At 35.0% G+C, this 20,488-nt stretch overlaps 5 non-coding genes across 5 annotated transcripts; 4 read left to right on the top strand and 1 right to left on the bottom strand.

Moving 5' to 3' along the window:
- Window positions 1-17,522: 17,522 nt before the first annotated feature.
- Window positions 17,523-17,641, bottom strand: LOC130224023 (5S ribosomal RNA). The gene has a single exon (XR_008837125.1). It is a non-coding gene; the product is annotated as a 5S ribosomal RNA (ribosomal RNA).
- A 657-nt stretch (window positions 17,642-18,298) lies between these two features.
- trnaq-cug (transfer RNA glutamine (anticodon CUG)) lies at window positions 18,299-18,370 on the top strand. Its single transcript has one exon. It is a non-coding gene; the product is annotated as a tRNA-Gln (tRNA).
- A 75-nt stretch (window positions 18,371-18,445) lies between these two features.
- On the top strand, window positions 18,446-18,519 carry trnai-aau (transfer RNA isoleucine (anticodon AAU)). Its single transcript has one exon. It is a non-coding gene; the product is annotated as a tRNA-Ile (tRNA).
- An 88-nt stretch (window positions 18,520-18,607) lies between these two features.
- trnal-gag (transfer RNA leucine (anticodon GAG)) lies at window positions 18,608-18,680 on the top strand. The gene has a single exon. It is a non-coding gene; the product is annotated as a tRNA-Leu (tRNA).
- A 1,638-nt stretch (window positions 18,681-20,318) lies between these two features.
- On the top strand, window positions 20,319-20,390 carry trnaq-cug (transfer RNA glutamine (anticodon CUG)). The gene has a single exon. It is a non-coding gene; the product is annotated as a tRNA-Gln (tRNA).
- The last annotated feature ends 98 nt before the right edge of the window (window positions 20,391-20,488 follow it).

Genomic DNA, 20,488 nt, shown 5'->3' with positions numbered 1-20,488 from the left:
GTGATGATCTGAGGACAATAGTTAGCTTTGAATTCTCAGACTTGCTGCACACTTCAAATAAGATTCATCCAATCTTGCTTGAATCTCACTGTCATGTTACAAACCTAAAAGGTTCTGCTAAGTTTTTTTTTTCAAGATCCATAAACAAATCTAACAACCGAATTATTGCCGCTCCTTTTTTGTCCGTATAATTGTACATGTTAGACTGATTTAGATCAGAAGTCCACTAAATGTTCATTAACTAAAGTCACAGCAAAAGCTGCTACTATTAACATAGAAACACCATAAATAGCACAGCTCCGCCTCTTTTTCTATGACAGGCGTTTTATTTTATTTTTTTTATTACAGAAACAACGCCCTTATCACCTCAATTGTTTACCTGTTTTTTTTTTTTTTGTTTTTTTGTTTTCTGTTTCTGCTCCGGGGCACCAGCAGCAGAAAAGACACCAGCAGCAGAGCTTGGACACGGGAAGTTTATTCGCTGCCAAATGAAGGAATTCAAAAAGCTTACAGCACCTGGGATTCCCAGGCGGTCTCCCATATAAGTACTAACCAGGCCCAACCCTGCTTTGCTTCCGAGTTCATTAAACATTAAAACTGTGGTAAATTCCAGTTCACTTCTTTAAAAACTTGACATGCTTTGTCCGTCAAAATTTTGTGCAGTTCTCCTAAATTTTTCTCGTTTTTATAATATATATACAGTTTTTCCACATATCCTTCCATTTTATTCTTAAAATTGTCCATACATCCTTCACAATTTTCTCTTTTTTTGCCACAATTCTTCTTTCCCACATTGCATTCTTCATCAGCATTATACATAGGTTGACAATTTTCTTATTTTCATTATTCTTATTCCATCCCAACATCAATACTCTGCTCCATTCTGTTTCATTTTCATCCCAGTCTCCAAGTAGTCCTTTAATTAAAACTTTACAATCTTTTAAAAAACTTTCCAATTCTTGACAATATAAAAACATGTGTAAAAAACCCTCTTCCTCTTTTTGACATACTTTACATATTCCACTTTGTTCCATCCCTATCTTGTTTAAAATGACATCTGAAAATATTGCTTTGTGCCTTATTAAAAATTCTAGACATTCGACTTTTGTTTCTACATACCTTCCTTTCATGTTCCCCCATATTTCATTTGCTTTTACATTGTATTTTTCCATCCAGTATTTGTTTGCTGTTGGTTCTTTAAAAACTTTCTCTCTAAAAAAACAATAAATATTTCTCACAGTACATTCTTTAAAATCGTGTGTTTTTTCTCCTATTTTCACATACACTTCATTTGTTTCTTTTTCTTTTTCAAAATTGTCTATGCTTCGTATCCATTCTTTCGGAATTGCCTGTTTAATTATGTCAAGACTTTTCTCAATTTCCCTTCTGTTGTATTCCTCTTTCGCCTCCTCCATTGTGTCTATAACATATTGTTCAGTTAAAAAGCCTTCTTTAAATTCATATAAAATGTCCCTTACTTTTAAAATCCCAACTTCTATCCATTTCTTAAAAAATAAAACCTTCCCTTGACTTAAAATGTTGTTGTTCAAGAAAAGAGGTTGGTTTAAAATGTTTTCCCTTCCATGTGGATTATATTGCACTATAGTTAAAAAGTTCCCCCACGCACTTAAAATTTCTCTATAAAATTCAGGTAAGTTTTCTGTCATCCAAGCTTTTGTTTTCATCCATAAAATCCCATCTCCCATGTTAAAATGACCACATTTGTTTAAAAAATATTTCATTGTTTTTTTCCACTCTGCTTTGTTTTCTTTTTCTAGATACTTCTTTATTCTTTTCACTCTTAAACTATTTTTCCTTTGTTCTACATCTATTAAACCCAACCCACCCTTGTCTGTTTCCCCTACAACTGTATTAAAAGCAATCCTTGGTGGCTTACCTCCCCATAAAAAATCAGTAAAACATTTTTTCAACCTCTTTTCTATCCACATTGGCATTTCTAAAACATATAAAACATGCCACAACTTAGACTCCATTAAAACATTTATAATTAAAACTTTTCCTTTTAATGTCAGTGTTCTTAGTTTCCAGTAATTTAACCTCCTTTCTATATCTGATAAAAAAACCTCCCACATCTTATCTCTAGCTGTTCTGGCATCTTTCCCCATTAAAACCCCTAAAATCTTTATTTCTTCTACTTCTTTAAAATTGGTGCATTCTGCTAAATCTGTTTCCTTTCCAAACTTCATATAAACCGTTTTGTCTTCATTTACTTTACTTCCCGATCCTTTACAAAACTGTTGTACTATTTTCATTGCTTCTTTCACGCTCTCTTTTCCTTTTACTATTAATGTAGTGTCATCTGCATATTGAAACATTTTATTTACTTTATTTTCTTCAATTTCCATTCCTTTTATTTTTTCTTCTTGACTGATAGCTAGACCCAGGGATTCTGCCACAAGTGAATATAAGAGTGCTGACAGAGGACATCCTTGCCTTATTGATCGTGTTATTTTAAAACATTCTGTTAAAAAGCCATTACATTTAATTTTTGTTAAAATACCCTTATATAAAATCCTGATCCATTTTCTAAAAACTTCTCCAAAACCAAACTTTTTAAGTACTTCAAATAAAAACTGGTGTTCAACTCTGTCAAAAGCTTTTTCCAAATCCAAACTTATGATATATCCTTCCTCTTTTTTGTCCTTCATATATTCTATGATGTCTTTTATGCTCATTGTTATGTCTGCTATGTCTCTTCCCTTTATCGCGTAGGCCTGTGTTGTTTGAATTATTTTTGGCATCACTTCTTTTAATCGATTTGCTAAAATTTTAGTTAAAATCTTCAAATCTGTGTTTAACATTGTGATTGGTCTGTAATTTTTTAACAATGTCTTTTCTCCTTTTTTGTGTATTAATTTCATTAATCCCATTCCCATTCTTTCATTTAATTCTTCTTTTTGCAGTATTTCTTTAAAAATTTCAGTTAAAATTGGTATTAAAATTTCTTTAAAACATACGTAAAATTCACTATTTAACCCGTCTATTCCTGGACTTTTCCTTTTGTTCAAGCTTTCTATTGCTTTTCTTATTTCTTCTTCTCTTATTTCTTGGTCACATTCTCTTTTATCCTCTTCATCTATTTTTGTTTTTATCTGTTTTAATAAGTTTTCCATTTGTAATTCATCAACTCCCTGTGTTTTAAATAACTCCTCATAGTATGTTTTTATTTCTTTTAAAATGTCTTCATTTCCTTCTATGCTTTCTCCTTTTGCTCCTTGTATTATCTTTATTGTTTCTGCTTTTCCTTTTTGTCTTTCTAAATCAAAGAAGAATTTTGTGCACTTTTCTCCCTCTACTACATATTTTGCTTTGCTTCTTAGTCTAGCTCCTTCATATTTCTTTTCCTCAATTTCTTTCAGTTTTTCCTCCATTTCTTTTATTTTTTGTATGTCTTTTTCATTTTTTTCTAGTTCTTTTTCTAAGATTTCTTTTATTGTTTTTTCTTGGTGTCTTTTATTCTTTTGTATTATTCTACAAAATTGTATTGTAGTTTTTTTAATCAGATATTTGACATTTTCCCACCATAGTCTTTTGTCTTCATTATATATTTGGTTTCCTTTTTCTTTTTCTATTATTCCTTTTATTTTTTTAACATAGTCTTCATTTTTTAAAATGTCACTATTTAATGTCCACACCCCTGGGCCTCTTTGTATTTCTTCTGTATTAAAATTAAAAAATAAAAATTTATGGTCACTTAAAACAGTTTCATCATACTTTATTTTTTCTATATAAATTTCTATATTTCTTGTGCATAACACATAGTCTATTCTCGATTGAGTTACAAAATTCCCTACTATTTGTCTTCTAGAAAACTCCTTTTTCTTCCCGTTTCTCTCTCTCCAAATGTCTATCATTCCTTTTTCCTCCATTAGTGATTTTAGTTCTTTTCTTCCTGTGTCTGATTTAAAAACCATACCTTCTGTTATGTCCTGTCTGCTAAAAACAGTGTTAAAATCCCCACATACTATTATTTGTTTATAGTCGTTTAAAAACCTTCTTAAAAAGTTAAAAAAGCTTTTCTTTTCACTCTCTTCATTGGGTGCATGCACGTTAACTAAAATGATATCTTTCCCTTCATATTTTATTTCTAAAATCATACATTTTCCTTGTTTGTCTTTATATATTACTTTACTCATTTGTAGTGCATTCTTTCTTATTAAAATAGCTACTCCTCTCCCAGCTTTCCCATCTCCATTACAATAATAAAAGTCCCCATCCCACTCTTTTTTATATACGTCCATCACCTCATTTTTCCAATTTGTTTCTTGTAAAATAATTATTTCTTCTCTTTTACACTTTTCTTTTACATTTTGGAATTTTCTGATGTCTAAAAGCCCTCTTGCATTAAAAGACACAATTCCTAAAACCATAAATAAGATAAAAACATTCATAAAAACCATCATCTCAGTCCATCTCTTCCAAGCCCTTTAGCAACTCATACTTATTTGCGCATTCGATTTCTTCATCTTTTAGCAGTTTTTTCCTTGCAGTCTCTAAATTTGGTTTTATCTTTATCGATCTTCTTCTTTTTGATGATTTCACCAGTGTCTCTTTGTTTCCCTCCTTTTGTAAATGTTCCTCTAACTCGTCTTGCTCCTCATTACTTTGTTCTTTTGTCTCCACTGTGTCCAATGCCTTTTGAAAACTGTCTGTCATGTCCATTTGTGTCCAAAATATGTCTTCCTGTTGTCCTTGTTGTAAGTCTTTATTATTCGAATTGCTCAATTCTGCTGCTTCCAAAACATTCCTTAAACTGTCAGTCATATCCATTTGAGTCCATGTTGTCCCTTCCTGTTCAGTGACTCTGTCCTTTCCATTAGCCTCATTCTCTTGTAGTTTTTCACTTTTAGATTCTGTTCTTCTGTCTTGTGTTGTTGTTTTGTCCTCTAACTGTATATTGTCTCCTTCATACATCTGTCCGTCTACCCGCTGCTCTACCTCCTCCTCCTCTTCCCCCATCCAACATTCACATTTATTTAAAACCTTATTACAATCCGGGCACTTCACCGCATCGCAATCCCTTGCGAAATGCCCCCTTTCCTCGCACTTAAAACACTTAAAATCTGGACAGTCTTTCACCACATGATCTGGGCTCATGCACAGCCTGCAAGTTTTCACCTGATGGCTGTGCATCACCCTAAAGTATTGTGGTCCTTCTGCTGTCTCTATTCTTGTGCTGTACGGGAGGGACGCCACTTCTTTGGGGAATCTGGTTTTAACAAACCTCGTCCCATCTTCAATATCTGTGCCCGGATAAAACCTTCTTTTAATTTTTGAAATGGGACAAACTCCCCAATGATCCAATTTCTCTAAAATATCTACGTCAGCAACATAGACAGGCAGATGCATGAAGGAGACAACATAATCTCGATTTTGTAGCCTCTTTACTGTACAGTTTATCCCTTTAATAGTCAATCCGTCTGTTAACACATCAGCATCTTCCTCTCTTTCAAGTGTTACTTCATACTCCTTGTTTTGTTTTGGTCTTACAGCCAAAATCTTTCCATCCCCAATCCTCTCCGTCACTGCTTTAATTAAATCCATTGCTCTCACCTCAGTTGTTTGTCCTATATCCACTGTTACAGTTGCTTCTTTTAGATAAATCCTTTTCCTTGCTTCCTTCTCCGATCTGTTTGTTTCTCGTTGTCGTCTGTCCAGTCCATTGTCATTTGCCTTCTCAAATCCGTCCGCCATTGCCAGGTCTGTCACCGTAGATCCGTCCATTGCAAAAAAAAAAAAATAGGAATAAAAAAACACTCCTCCCGAACAGCTCACGCTGCTGGGAGGATAAACTAAACAAACTCAAAAAAAGTTTAACAAAAATGTATTTAAGTCAAAAATAAAACTAAACAGAAGAAAATGTGGTGAGCCTCTCTCACCAACTGCAGCCAAACACTTCCTGGAATGTACCACTATCACACATGCACAGGGGGGTATGGCCGTAAGCGAGAGCAGTCGTCAAGAGTTGGCGACTTAAAAATAGCTGCAGTACCAGGAGCCGAGCGCAACTCAGCTTGCCTTGACACAGCAGCCACAGAAACAATGTCCTTGTCACCTCAATTGTTTACCTGTATTTTTTTTTTCTTTTCAATTAATTTATTCATTAATTTTTTTTTTTGCCAAATGAAGGAATTCAAAAAGCTTACAGCACCTGGTATTCCCAGGCGGTCTCCCATCCAAATACTAACCAGGCCCAACCCTGGTTAGCTTCCGAGTTCGGATGAGATTTTTTTTTTTTTTTTTTTTTTTTTTTTTTTTTTTAAATTAAACACATCATCAACAATCATGACATTTATACATACAAATATTTAAAATACACAATATTTAAAAATCTCCTGGTAAGAAAACTTCAAAACCAGTCCAAGTTTGTACAACATATGGATTATTTTTTGTAATACATTTTTCAAAAATGTCCATCTTTTCATACATTTTGCAATAGTTATATATAACCATTATTTCCTCAGTCACAATCTGTTTGTACAACAAAACCAATGGAATTTCTTTTTTCTTTTGTTTCATAATATTTCTTTTTTTCCATATTGTAAATCTTGCAAGAGTCAACATATAATTAAGAGCAAACACATTTTTTGTTTTCCCATTAAAACCAAATAAAAACAGTGTATCCCATTCTTCTAAAACAATGTTTTCATCATACAAAAAAGTACAGACCATTGTTTTCAACATCTTCATAAAATCACTTAACTTTTTACATTTTAAAAATAGGTGTAACACACCTTCCCTTTTTTCCAAACACACCTTACACAGTTCATCTTGTGATACCCCAATCTTTTTAAAGATAATCTCTGTCATTATGCAGTTGTGTCTTAACATAAAATCAAAGTTTTCCAATGCTGGACTTTTCAAATTTAATCTTACATTTTTCTAAATAGTCGAAGCATCGAAGTTTTCAAATATCTTTTCCCAAAATTCTGTTGATTTAGGTTTTTTAAACACAGCATTACACAAACATGTATAAAACATCTTGATAGGACAATCATTGATGCTAATCTTATCTTCATCCATTTTTAAAAACACTTTTATTTTTCTATTTTCAGTTTCTTTTTCATTCTCTTCAATAGTTTTGATCCAGTGATCTGGTAATGCTAATCTTAACTTCTTGTATTGATCTTCAATTTTTTCTTTATCATCTACATCTTCTATTTCCTCCAGTGTATCTATTATTGCTTGAGTAGGTAAAAACCCAGGTTTTATTTCATATAAAATGTCTTTTACTTGTCTAAAACCAACTGCATACCAGTTCTCATAAAACATTTGTTTTTTGCTTTTATTGTTCTGATTTAAAAACAGGGGTTGCTGTAAATAAAGTTTTCTTCCTTCAATCACAGTGTGTATCTTATCATAAAAACATTTCCATGTTCTCAACAACTCTTTATAAAACTCAGGAATATTCTCTATCATGCGGTCTTTAAATGCCATCCATAAGAAATCATCTCCTATTTGTCCACATTTATTAATAAAATAACTCATGATGCTTTTCCACGGAATATTGTCTTCATTTAAAAACTTCTTTAATGTTTTAATTCTCGTACTTTTCATTCTTATCCATGGATCTATAAGTCCTAATCCTCCCTCATCCACCTTTCCAATGATAGTGTTATATGCAATTTTAGATGGTTTATCATCCCATAAAAACTTTAAAATCATAGTTTTTATTCTCTTATACACCCACGTAGGTAGACTAACAACACTTAAAACATACCACATCTTAGATAGAAAAAGAGAATTTAATACCAGTACTTTCCCTTTTAAAAACAATACTCTCTGCTTCCAAAAACATCATCTTTTTTCCATTTTATTTAGGAGTTCATCCCAAATTATTTCTCTAGTTTTCATTTCATCATATCCCAGTGTAATGCCTAAGATCTTTATGTAATTGTTTTGTTCTTTAAATTCCCAATTTCCCTGTGGAGCTTCTGCTTTTCCCATCTTAATGTATTCCGTTTTTTCTTTATTTACTTTTGCTCCCGATCCTTGACAATATTTATCAAATATTTCCATAGCTTTCCCAACACTTTTAAAATCTTTTAAAAATAGAGTGGTATCATCAGCATACTGAAAAATCTTCTGTTCTGTTCTATTGATTTCTATCATAAACCCTTTAATTTCCTTTTCTCCATTTATAGCTAAGCCTAATGGTTCAGCAACTAGTGTGTATAATAAAGCTGATAAAGGACATCCTTGTCTTATAGATCTGGAAATCTCAATGTAGTCTGTTAAAAATCCATTTATTTTAAAACAACTAAAAATATCTGTATAAAAACATTTGATCCACTTAATGAAATTCTCACCAAAGCCAAATTTCTGGATTAAGTCAAATAAATAGCTGTGCTCAACTCTATCAAAAGCTTTCTCTAGATCTATGCTGAACAAAAATCCTTTTTTATCTATATGTATCAGATTAAATCTCTTATCCTTGTTATTGTGTCTGCTATATTTCTGCCTATTACACCATAAGCTTGATTAGTTGTGATAAGAGTGGGAACTACCTTTTTAAGTCTGTTTGCTAAAATCTTTGCTAATATCTTATAATCTGTACACTCTCAGAAAAAAAGGTACATGGTGGTACAAATTATGTACCTTAAGGAACAGTTTTGTACCCCTGTAAAAATTGTACCATATATGGTACAGGAAAGAGCTTGTATGATACGGTTCAGTGCCTTTTACGGTACAACTGAAATGAAGGTACAAAACTGTTCTCCCATCAAAGGTACAAAAGTGTTGGACAACCCCCTCTTCATTACATTTGCAAATAAAATACAATCGTTCATTCATTCAATCATTTGTCTTCATCTTAGTCACCAAACTGCCTAAAATATAATCTCTATTTTAAAATATGACCGGAAAGTGATTTTGTGAAAATTTTCACATTAAAACTCATCATTTAAATGTAGACTACTTTTTAACATTAAATATTAGATTCTAATTATTAAGTTCTGGCAAAAACAACTACAGTTGTTGTGTACAATATATATTATAATGCCGTTTTTAATAAACATTTACTAAACATTTTGGCGCTTGTTTTCCATTGAGCACGTAAGCTAGCGTACATAATTCCCGCCGAACTTTTTTAATTTACAAATGATTGGTTGCTTTGTATTGGCACAGCAACAATACATTGATTAGTTAAAGTTGCTGCAGCCGTGCAGCCATTTGAGCGCGAAGTCGGAAAGCAGACAACATCTTTGGTCTACTTTTTGCTTCTTTATTTCTACAATTTTTGGAATTGGTGCTTTATTTGACTCGCCGCAGAGGTTAAAAACGGATAGCAGAAAGCAGACGACAACCCGAATCGACTGTTTGGCTCTTTATTACAAAACTTTTATTTTGGTGGTTTGTCGGACACGTATAAGCGATTCGACACAAATGGCAACGGAATTGACCATGTTAACGGACAACGGGAAGCCGATGACCACATCACCATGGCTTTGCCTTCTTTATCATCCGAAGGACTTGTTTTAAAGGAGGCTGGACTAGAGTTATCAGACGAAGAGAAGAGGAAACTCAGAGGTGAGTCACATGAAACATTATATTTAACCAAACCAAATACAGGCTAACGTTATTTTACAGAAACCCAACATGACTTTAGGAAGTGCAACTTTAACGTTACTGTTTCGTGTGCCGTAGGTTTGCAGTAATGTTAAATTATTTTAATACTTTTGTTCATCATGTGCCACACGAGTATAACGTTAAAGGCATTCTTTTTTCTGTTTTCTAAAGGCCATTTCAAAGGTATAAATAGCCTAACTTACGCAGACGTATTGAGAGAGTTTAAGTATTTGACATTTCATAGAAACATGACTCGTGTATTCAATGTCAGACAAAGTATTTTGCACACAGTATATTTAAATTTTTATTTTTGCGCCTCGAGGTGTTGTGTTCGTGAAGGGTACAGGATTTTTGGTGCATCCTTCGCGATGCCTCGCCGCCGCCAGTGAAACGGCTCGCGTTTTCTCCCTTTGGTAATGTAACGTGATACCTTGTGTGCAGTATACAGTATGTGCGGGTAAAGCCAGCATCTGCCCAGCGCACTCTGTTTACAAGAATATCATTATCTGCTCATGCACTATAAACAATCGCCCTGTTCGAAACTTGCATAACGTTAATGTTTCTTTGTCTTTTAGATTTTGAGGCGGGTGGGGAAATTGCCAGCGATGGTCTTACGGATCACATGATCGTGCAGCTTTTTGAGAAGTCTTTTAAAAAGCAAGTCAAATTTATTAAACTTGTCCAGCAACTGAAAGAGAACCAAAGTGGAGAGCTGCCTGAAAGTCTGGCTGCATCCACAGATGTAAGGCAAGTACTACATCAGTTATTAACCTGCACACAATTATTGTATTATAATTAACTGTACCTCAATTGAATCAATTGTGCAGACCTCCCTGCTTAATGTATTTGTAGTTTGTTGGGTTTCAGTGTGAAATTTCTTGAAATGATTGCAGTGTTTTTGAGTAATGTTTAAACATTTTGTTTGAGCAAATAGAAACAGTAACATGATACATATCAATAATGTGACAAAATAGGTCAGTATAATCATGGCACAGGTTTTTAAATAAGCATGTTTCTAGTATGGATTGGAATGTTTTCTGCTAGGCAGTTAACAAAGGGTCCTGAGTGGTTGCTGAGGTGTTGCCAAGTAGTGGCTAGGGTGTTCTTGATGGTTAAGGCTTTGCTTGGGTGTTGCTAAGGTGTTCTGAGTGGTTGCTAGGAAGTTTTGCTAGGGTGTTTTGACTGGTTGCTAAAGCATTGCTAGGCGATTACTAAGATGTTCTGAGTGGTTTCTAAAGTGTTGCTAGGCGGTTACTAGGGTGTTCCAAGTAGTTAAGATGTTGCTAGGTTATTCGGAGTTGTTGCTAGGGTGTTCTGAGTAGTTTCTAAGGCGTTGCTAGGGTGTTTTATGTGGTTGCCAAGATGTTGCTAGAGTGTTCTGAGTGGCTACTAAGTTTGGTTTATTACTCAGAACATCTTAGCAACCGCCTAGCCATGCTTTAACAACCAGTCAAAACACCATAGCAACACCTTAGCAACCACTAAGAACCCCCCTATTAACTGCCTAGCAGGAAACATGCTAATCCATACTAGAAACATGCTTATTTAAAAATCTGTCATGATTATACTGACCTATTTTGTCACTCTATTAATATGTATCATGTTTACAAAGTAAACATATTTTAAAATCTTTCACCTCAATTTAGCATCATCTCTTTGTCTAAACGGCAAAAAGGGCCCCATTATCATTTCCTACTGCTTACACTACCAAAATTCCCAAAGACTGTGCAAGTAAAATACAGTGTCTGTGTATAAAACCATATGTTGCTAAAATGTTTATTTTTGATTTCTATACAATGGCCACTGATTGTTATTTACTTAAAAACATTTAAAAGCAACATGTTTTACCATTTCACTGTATACATTTGTTACAGTAAAAATTGTTTCAAATAATGGTGAAAAAGAACACTGTGAAAATTAACTTGTGAAAATTTGAAAAAAAAAAAATTTTTGTCTTCTCTGCATTTCAGTTAGTTCAAGAAATGTGACGAATGCATGCTGTAACTGATTAAAGCCGGTGTTTCCAGGATTACTTCACCAAAATTGTTTCCAGTGTGTTGAAGATGGCTGAGAAGAAATCTCATGAAGAATCACATTACATGGACGCAAGAAATGAAGCTGTTGCAGAGTCTTTGTGGTATGCATATGTTTCTGTTTAGACAAATTTTTGAAAATCCAAATTAAATTGTTTTTATTGGTTCTTGGTTTAAAAAATTAAATTAAATTTGCACAGTTGATTTTATAAAATCTTTTAATCTGACAAGGCATCCCCAAAAAATATGAGTTTATAATATTGCTATATAGTGTATTTGCTGTATTTTTATTTTTTTTTTGTGCAATTTCTCGTAGGTTTAATTATTTTTACTTTGTTTATTTTTAATATAGCACATTTGGAACTATACAGAAACCATGACCCTTATGAACAATGAGTAATTTTAACCATTACACCTTTAATATCTTTTCAATGTGTTCTTAGATATGGATTTTTATGCCGTTCTGGTGTCACTTCCAGTGATTTTTTTTTTTTTTTTTTTTTTAGGGAGAAAGTGAACCATTCAGTGAACTTGATTTTAATTAATGCCTAACTTCTAATACTAATTTTACATTTTGTCCAGGAAGCACCAGCAACACCCTACTCCTCTGTGCAGATTTTTGGAGCATCTGGCTGGAAACAAGTCTTTAGTGATAAGAAAATCTTTCAATGTGAAAATGGAGGGATCTGCCGAGCAGTTGAAGTGGAGGATGGCATTCTTTCTGCTTTTTGTCCATATCCATATTTTTGTCCAACCTTGCATACCCCATGCACCGCAGGAACACTTTGCTCTTTCACCAAAGGCATGTTAAAGATATCTGCACCAGATGATAAGCCATTGCCAACTGCTGTTGTCAGGTTTATTGATCTAGTATCATAGACTGTGAAGATGCCACGACCCTATGCATGTCAGAAGTGTTCACACCGAAATTATACTATTGTAAAATTTAATCAAACGTATAGGACTGATTCATGCTCATGAGCATAACTTTTCCATCTCTTGTGAACTTGATGACTGTCAACAATTTATCTTTCAAATATGAGTCTTTTCGGCATCATGTATACAGAAAGCACAGAACTCACATTTGGCTCAAAAACAATGTCACTGAAGAGGATGAAATTTACATTAGTGACAGTGAAGCCAACATCGATTATAGTGACAATGAAGTGAACTTTGACACTGCAGAGGATGCTCTTGAAGATGCTATACTGGAAATAAATGATCTTTTGACTAATTTCAAGGGGAATCTAGTTTCTTTTGTTTTGAAATACAGAGAAAAAAATGTATTCCCACAGTCTGTTCAGCAAGAACTATTGGAAGATGTCAAGTTTCTTTTAAATTCTTTAAAGAGAACTATGATTCCTTGCTTTGCTATTAAATTAATTTTGCTTTAGATGGTGGCTAAGAAGTTATTGAACGTTTAGGGCATTTACAATCAGTTGACTTTTTTTGCTGAGTCCTGTAAAGTAATTGACTGAGCATTTGTCCAAAGAGTACTGTACTTCTCAATTGTGCAGCACACTTAAAGGGATGATAATGGCAATCAGATTGGACATTTTGCGTATGTTCCCACTGTGGATGTGCTGAAAAAAATACTGCAGCCATGAGGTCGTATGGGATTCTAGAAAGAAACAAACACAAACTCTGTGCTATCTATTATACTGTTGGTGATGTAGGAGTAAAATACAGTAAATAAATATTGTAAAATATGCAATCAAAGATATTTGTTATTGATGTTATGCATACTGAAGAAGTTCCATTATGCTTTCAAGTGATGTTTTAAACGTAGATACTTTATGGATACTGTGAGGAAACTGTTGCTGCCACTGTAATGTAATAGTAATTTTAATGGATGTCATGTTACATATGACAAGGATTGGTTTTGTATGGTGCCAGGAGAGGAACTGGACTACCAAGCACTTGACCTTTATATGGTTAATGACCTTTTGTATATTGGAACCAGATATACTTAGTCACAGTCCTAAAAACTATTTGTATTTTGCATATATCATTACAATGCTTTAGCAGAATTTTATTTTCACTTTAAATTATATAAACCTAAGTGATTACAAGGGTATGCTATGAAAAGTGTCAAGTTTTATATTGTACAAAAAAACATTTATTGCATATGCTGTAACTTTTTTGTGAAATGTATTGTTAAACATTTTACAGCAAATTGATTTTCTGAGTTAAAACACTTTTTTATCTAATCTATAAATGGAATAATGTAATGTCATAAGTGGAAAATGTTTTTATAATTTAAAAATGTATTTTGATATTTTACATTAATAAATTGATGCCTTTCAGGTTCAGCAGAAATGGCTTTTAATAGTTCTTTGAGGAACACATTTGACACAGTTAAGGTACAAAGTGCTTTGTCACTGTGGCGGTACCTTTACGGATCAGATTTGTACCGGTGATGAAGGTACAATATTGTACCAGCAGGTTCCAAAAGCCAAAGGTACATTTTGGTTGTCCAAGGTACAAATAATGTCCTTAAAGGTACAAACTGCAATGGTACAAATTGGTTTCTTTATTTTAAGGTACAATTCTGTTCCATGAAAAGGTACTGCCCCAGTGACAAGGGTTTGTACCTTTTTGGGTACAACTTTGTACCTTTTTTTCTGAGAGTGTATTAAGCATACTTAAAGGTCTATAATTTTGCAAATCATCTTTATTACCTTTATTTTTATAAATTATTTTAATCATTCCTTTCTTCATACTCTCACTCAACTCTCCTTTTTTAAAAATAGCAATAAAAAGATCTTTTAAAATTGGAATTAAAACATCTTTAAAAGTCTTATAAAACTCGGATGATAAACCATCTAAACCAGGGCTTTTCCCATTGCTTAATTGTGTTATAGCTTCATTTATCTCCTCTTCAGTTATATCACTATCACACCGTTCTTTATCCTCTTCACTTACTTTAACCTTTATTTGATTCAATAAAAAATCCTTATCTTCCTAATGAACTCCTTCTCCTTTAAACAAAATTCCATAGAAATCTTTAACTGTACTTAAAATACTTTCTTTATCTTTGACATTTTTCCCTTTAATTGAGACATTCTTTATCAAATCGGCTTTTTGTCGTGTTTTTTCTAAATCATAAAAGAACTTTGTACTTTCTCCTTCCACTGTATTTTTCATCTTGCTTCTTATTCTAGCTCCCATACATTTTTCCTCTTCTACTTTTTTCAGTTTCTCTTCTAATATCACTATTCTCCTAATATCCATATTTCCTTCTGTTATCTTTTCCGTTTCATTCTCCCATTCTTTGTTTAATTGTCTTTCTTTAGCTCGATTAGCTTTCTGCATTTTCTTTGAACATTCTATTGAAAATCTTTTGGCCTCTAATTTTACATTATCCCACCACACACTTATTTCTTCATCATATAACTCATCATTTACACTATTAATAATAATATTTTCCATTTCAATTTTATAAAAATCATTCTTTAAGAGCTCTGTATTAAACACCCATACACCCGGTCCTCTTTCAACTCCACTGAAATCTATCATGACATACAAAAAATCATGGTCACTACAGCTCAAAATCTTGGAAAAAAATCTTTGAAATAAAAGATTCTAATCTTCTTGTACATAAATCATTGTCTAATCTACTTTGTTTTAAAACTGTATTCACCCACTGCCTTCTTGAGTATTCTCTTTTGGCTCTATTTCTCTCTCTCCAAACATCTACATATTTATGTTTTTCAATCATGTATTTCAGTTCTTTTCTTCCAACATCTGCTCTATAAACCATATAATCATCTACATCTATCCTTTCTAAAACAGTATTAAAATCTCCTAAGACAATAACATTATCCCATCCACTCATTAAAACACTAAGGTCCTTAAAAAAAGTCACTCTTTCCAGGTCTTGATTTGGAGCATGAATGTTACATATTGTTATTTCTTCACCCTTATTTATAATTTTAATAGTTAAGATCCTTCCATGGTTATCTTTAAATAAAACATCAAATGAGCATCCTATTCCTCTTCTAATTAATATTGCCATGCCTTTTTTATTATTTGGGTCATTATTATACAATATTTCCCCGTCCCAACATTTTTTAAACTCATTAATAATCGTTTCATTCTATCCAGTCTCTTGTATACATATTATATCACATTTTTCTGTTAAAGCAATTACATTTTCAAACTTCACTTTAGATGACAGCCCTCTTACATTAATTGAAACCAAACATAGGTTGTTCATTAGAAATATAAAAGAAAACAAGCTTTTCTGCGTCTTCTGTCTATGCTGTCTATTGTTCTGTCTTTAGTCCCAATATTTATTTCATCATTATCATCATCGCTTACCTCTTCCTCAATTCTGCTTTCTGTATTTTCACCCGCTGCTCCTTGTTCTTTTTCCATGTCCTGTCCATCATCTTTCAATAGATGTTGTTCCTCAGTCTCTACTGTATCTCCTTCATCCTCTTCACTCATTACCTGCTCCTCTTCTTGTTCATTCAAACCATCCGCTGTTAATTCCTGTGCTTCATCTTCACTTTCTTCATCGCTTGATTTCTCCGTTGGTTTATGCAGTTCTATAACTCCAGTCTCTTCATCATCCGATTCACATCTGCACCACAATGTTGTCTTTTTGCAGCCTTGGCACCGTGGGGCTTTACAGTCCCGTGCAAAATGCCCCTGCTCCAGACATTCTCTGCACACAAATTGTGGGCAGTCTTTTTTTTTCATGTTCAGTGCTTCCACATAATCTGCATGTTTTTATCTGCTGATCATGTATCACTCTAAAATATTTGGGTCCTTCCTCTTTATCAAATTTAACGTTGTAAGGAAGAGTCATGACTTCTTTCGGAAATTTCACCCTGATGAACCTTGTTCCATCAGCCACAGTTGTTCCTGGATGATACCTTCATCTTAGTGGAAGAATTGGAGAAACTCCCCAGTCCACAAGCTTTTGGATGATTTCACTATCTTGAATATAATTGGGTAAATTTAAAAAAGAAACCATTCTCACAGTTGCGCAGAGTTTTGATATCTCACAGAATTGTTGGTTAATCATGAGTCCATCCATTAAATGATCACAGTCTGTTTCATTTTCCATAGTTAGTTCATAGTCAAAGTTTGATTTTTTTCTCAGTCCAAACAATTTCCCAACTCCAGTCTTTCCTTCCACAGCCTTTATAATCATAACTACTGTGATAGTTTCAGGATCTTTCACAGTCATTGTCAAAGTTGTTTCTTTTTTATATTGTCTCTGAAATCTTGCTTGACTTTTAGTTTGTTTATCATCTCATTTCTTTGACTTGTTTGTTGGGTGTTTTCCAAACGTTCAGCAATTGCTTTACCTTTTGTTTGTTGTATTTCTCCACTTCCTCCTCTACTTGTGTCTGATCTATTTTTCCTCCGTCTTGCCACAACAGTTGCCCATGTGTCATTATTGTCGATGTCCTTGTTTGAATCTCCTGAATTGCTATCTTCAGGAGTAGCTTTGTCCGTGCTGCCGTAGTCCATATTCAGTTCCTGTTCCTTTACCAATGTGTCCATCCTTTCAAAAGGTTTTAACCCCAAACAGATAACACTGTCTGGGGTTTAACTAAAACTAAACAAAATTTATATAACTTATTTCAAGCAAAATCAAGTAAAAAACAATAAAGAAAATCAAAATGGGAGAGCCTTTCTCTCCCTACTGCCACCTCACACTTCCTTGAAAGCAGTGACTCAGTCAAACTCAAGGGGGCGTGCTCAGGGTGGTATGGCCGTAAGCGAGAGTAGCCGTCAAGAGTTGGCTATTTAAAAACAGGCCGCTCAGCTTGCCTTGACACAGCACCGACAGAAACAATGCCCTTAGCCCCTCAATAGTTTATCTCTTTTTTTTTTTATTGATTAATTAATTAATTTTTTTTTGCCAAATGAAGGAATTCAAAAGGCTTACAGCACCTGGTATTCCCAGGTGGTCTCCCATCCAAGTACTAACCAGGCCCAACCCTACTTTGCTTCCGAGTTCAGAGGAGATCATGCATTGCCAGGGTGGTATGGCCGTAAGCGAGAGCAGCCGTCAAGAGTTGGCTATTTAAAAATAGGCGCAGCACCAGGAGCCGAGTGCCGCTCAGCTTGCCTTGACACAGCACCGACAGAAACAATGCCCTTGGCCCCTCAATAGTTTACCTCTTTATTTTTTTTTATTAATTAATTAAAAAAATTTTTTTTTGCCAAATTAAGGAATTCAAAAAGCTTACAGCACCTGGTATTCCCAGGCGGTCTCTTATCCAAGTACTAACCAGGCCCAACCCTGCTTTGCTTCCGAGTTCAGATGAGATCAGGCATGCTTTTTTTTTCTTTTTTTTCTTTTTTTTTTATTAAAAATAATTTTCAAATACAATAAAACAATACATTGAGTGACTTTTCAAACATCAAAAATAAAATAAAAAAATAATTATATAAAATACATTCATTTGTATTTGTCCCACATCCAGGTAACACCATTAGTCGTCAAATTGCCTAGAATAGCGTGCTTTTCTTTTGAAGGTCCTACCTAGTAATGCTCCAGTAAATGTGTGAGGAGCCCTGCATGCCGAATGACGAGTTACTCAGAAATCAATGCACATTGGCTCCGCCTTAGATGGACCTTCTGCTACTTTCCTGCAGGACCAGTTTTTTTATCCATCCTCTTCATCTCGGGCAGCTGCTCTATATCATCTTAAGGTTCCATGGTGTAATGGTTAGCACTCTGGACTCTGAATCCAGTGATCCGAGTTCAAATCTCGGTGGGGCATAAAATAGCTTCCTGTTCCCTTGAAGGCCAAAGAATGACGCTAACTCTGGGTTTTCCAGCACACTGGTAAGAAAACGGCCGGTTAGCTCAGTTGGTTAGAGCGTAGTGCTAATAACGCCAAGGTCGCGGGTTCGATACCTGTACTGGCCAAATTTTTACTCTCTTATGCCTCAGATGCACTTAAGGGCTCAGCTTGGTCTCACAGACATCCCTGCTGCAGGAAAGCTGTGTCATGGCAGCTGAAACAGCTCAGTTGGGAGAGCGTTAGACTGAGGATCTAAAGCTCCATGGTTCGATCCCAGGTTTCGGCAAAGCAATGTTGTTGTTCTGTTTTGGGCACAGGGTCAGTTGAATGAAAGTCACCCAAAAAGCCTAGCCGCTTCACCCTTAAGTCCACCTGCTTCCATTTGACCAAAACGCTATCTTTCTCCCAGGTGGTCACATCGCTTCTGGTGATGATTCCTATGGGCTAATCGACAGCACTCTGCTATATATTTAGTGCTTTGATTTCCCACTGCGGACGCGCCATTGAATAAATGAAAACTGTGACTTGATAGGGCTTCTGAAGGATTGCAATGAGTAGTACTACACAGAACCGGCAAAGCTGAAGTAAGGAAATTCGCTCTAAACCCTCTAGGTGCAACCAGCTTTGCAATAAAAGCCACTGTGAAAGGCATGAAAACAGAAGTGGATAATGCGGGCATCGATCCAGCTACCTCTCTCATGCATGCTAAGCGACCGTTCTACCATTTAAGCTAATTCCCCTTTTCACAGTCAAAATTGAACATTTTAGACGTGGTCGAAAAAGAAAAAATAAGATCACATCTGTTCTGTGGTGGCTTCTTTGCCCTGCCTGCCATTTAGTCGTCAAATTGCCTAGAATGGCGTGCTTTTCTTTTGAAGGCCCTACCTAGTAATGCTCCAGTAAATGTGTGAGGAGCCCTGCATGCCGAATGACGAGTTACTCAGAAATCAATGCACATTGGCGTTGCCTTGGATGGACCTTTCGCTACTTTCCTGCAATGCCAGTTTTTTAATTCATCATCTTCATCTCGGGCAGCAGCTCTACACCATCTTGAGGTTCCATAATGTAATGGATAGCACTCTGCATCCAGCGATCTAAATTCAAATCTAGATGGGACCTGTTTTTTTTTTGCCAGCACCGCACAAAAAAGCTAAAATAGCATTCTATTCCCTTGAAGGCCAGAGAATAACAGTTACTATGGGTTTTCTAGGACCCTCAAGTCCAGCTGCTTCACCCTCAAGTCCACCTGCTTCCATTTGACCAAAACGCTATCTTTCTCCCAGGTGGTCACATCGCTTCTGGTGATGATTCCTATGGGCTAATCGACAGCACTCTGCTATATATTTAGTGCTTTGATTTCCCACTGCGGACGCGCCATCGAATAAAAGAAAACTGTGATTTGATAGGGCTTCTGACGGATTGCAATGATTAGTACTACACAGAACCGGCAAAGCTGACGTAAGGAAATTCGCTCTAAACCCTCCAGGTGCAACCAGCTTTGCAATAAAAGCAACTGTGAAATGCATGAAAACACAAGTGGAGAATGCTGGCATCGATCCCGCTACCTCTCACATGCTAAGCGAGCGCGCTACCATTTGAGCTAATTCCCCTTTTCATAAGTCAAATTGAACATTTTAGACGTGGTCAAAAAAGAAAAAATAAGATCACATCTGTTCTGTGGTGGCTTCTTTGCCCTGCCTGCCATTTAGTCGTCAAATTGCCTAGAATAGCGTGCTTTTCTTTTGAAGGCCCTACCTAGTCCTGCTCCAGTAAATGTGTGAGGAGCCCTGCATGCCGAATGACGAGTTACTCAGAAATCAATTCACATTGGCCTTGCCTTGGATGGACCTTCTGCTACTTTCCTGCAAGGCCATTTTTTTAATTCATCATCTTCATGTTGGGCAGCAGCTCTATATCATCTTAAGGTTCCATGGTGTAATGGTTAGCACTCTGGACTCTGAATCCAGTGATCCGAGTTCAAATCTCGGTGGGACCTGTTTTTATTTTGCCAGCACCGCACAAAAAAAGTTAAAATAGCATCATGTTCCCTTGAAGGCCAAAGAATGACACTAACTCTGGGTTTTCCAGCACACT

The sequence above is a fragment of the Danio aesculapii genome, chromosome 4 (genome assembly GCF_903798145.1).
Source record: "Danio aesculapii chromosome 4, fDanAes4.1, whole genome shotgun sequence".
Lineage (NCBI taxonomy): Eukaryota > Metazoa > Chordata > Actinopteri > Cypriniformes > Danionidae > Danio > Danio aesculapii.
The sequence above is the reverse complement of the archived record's forward strand: the minus strand, read 5'-3'. Positions and strand labels throughout refer to the sequence as shown.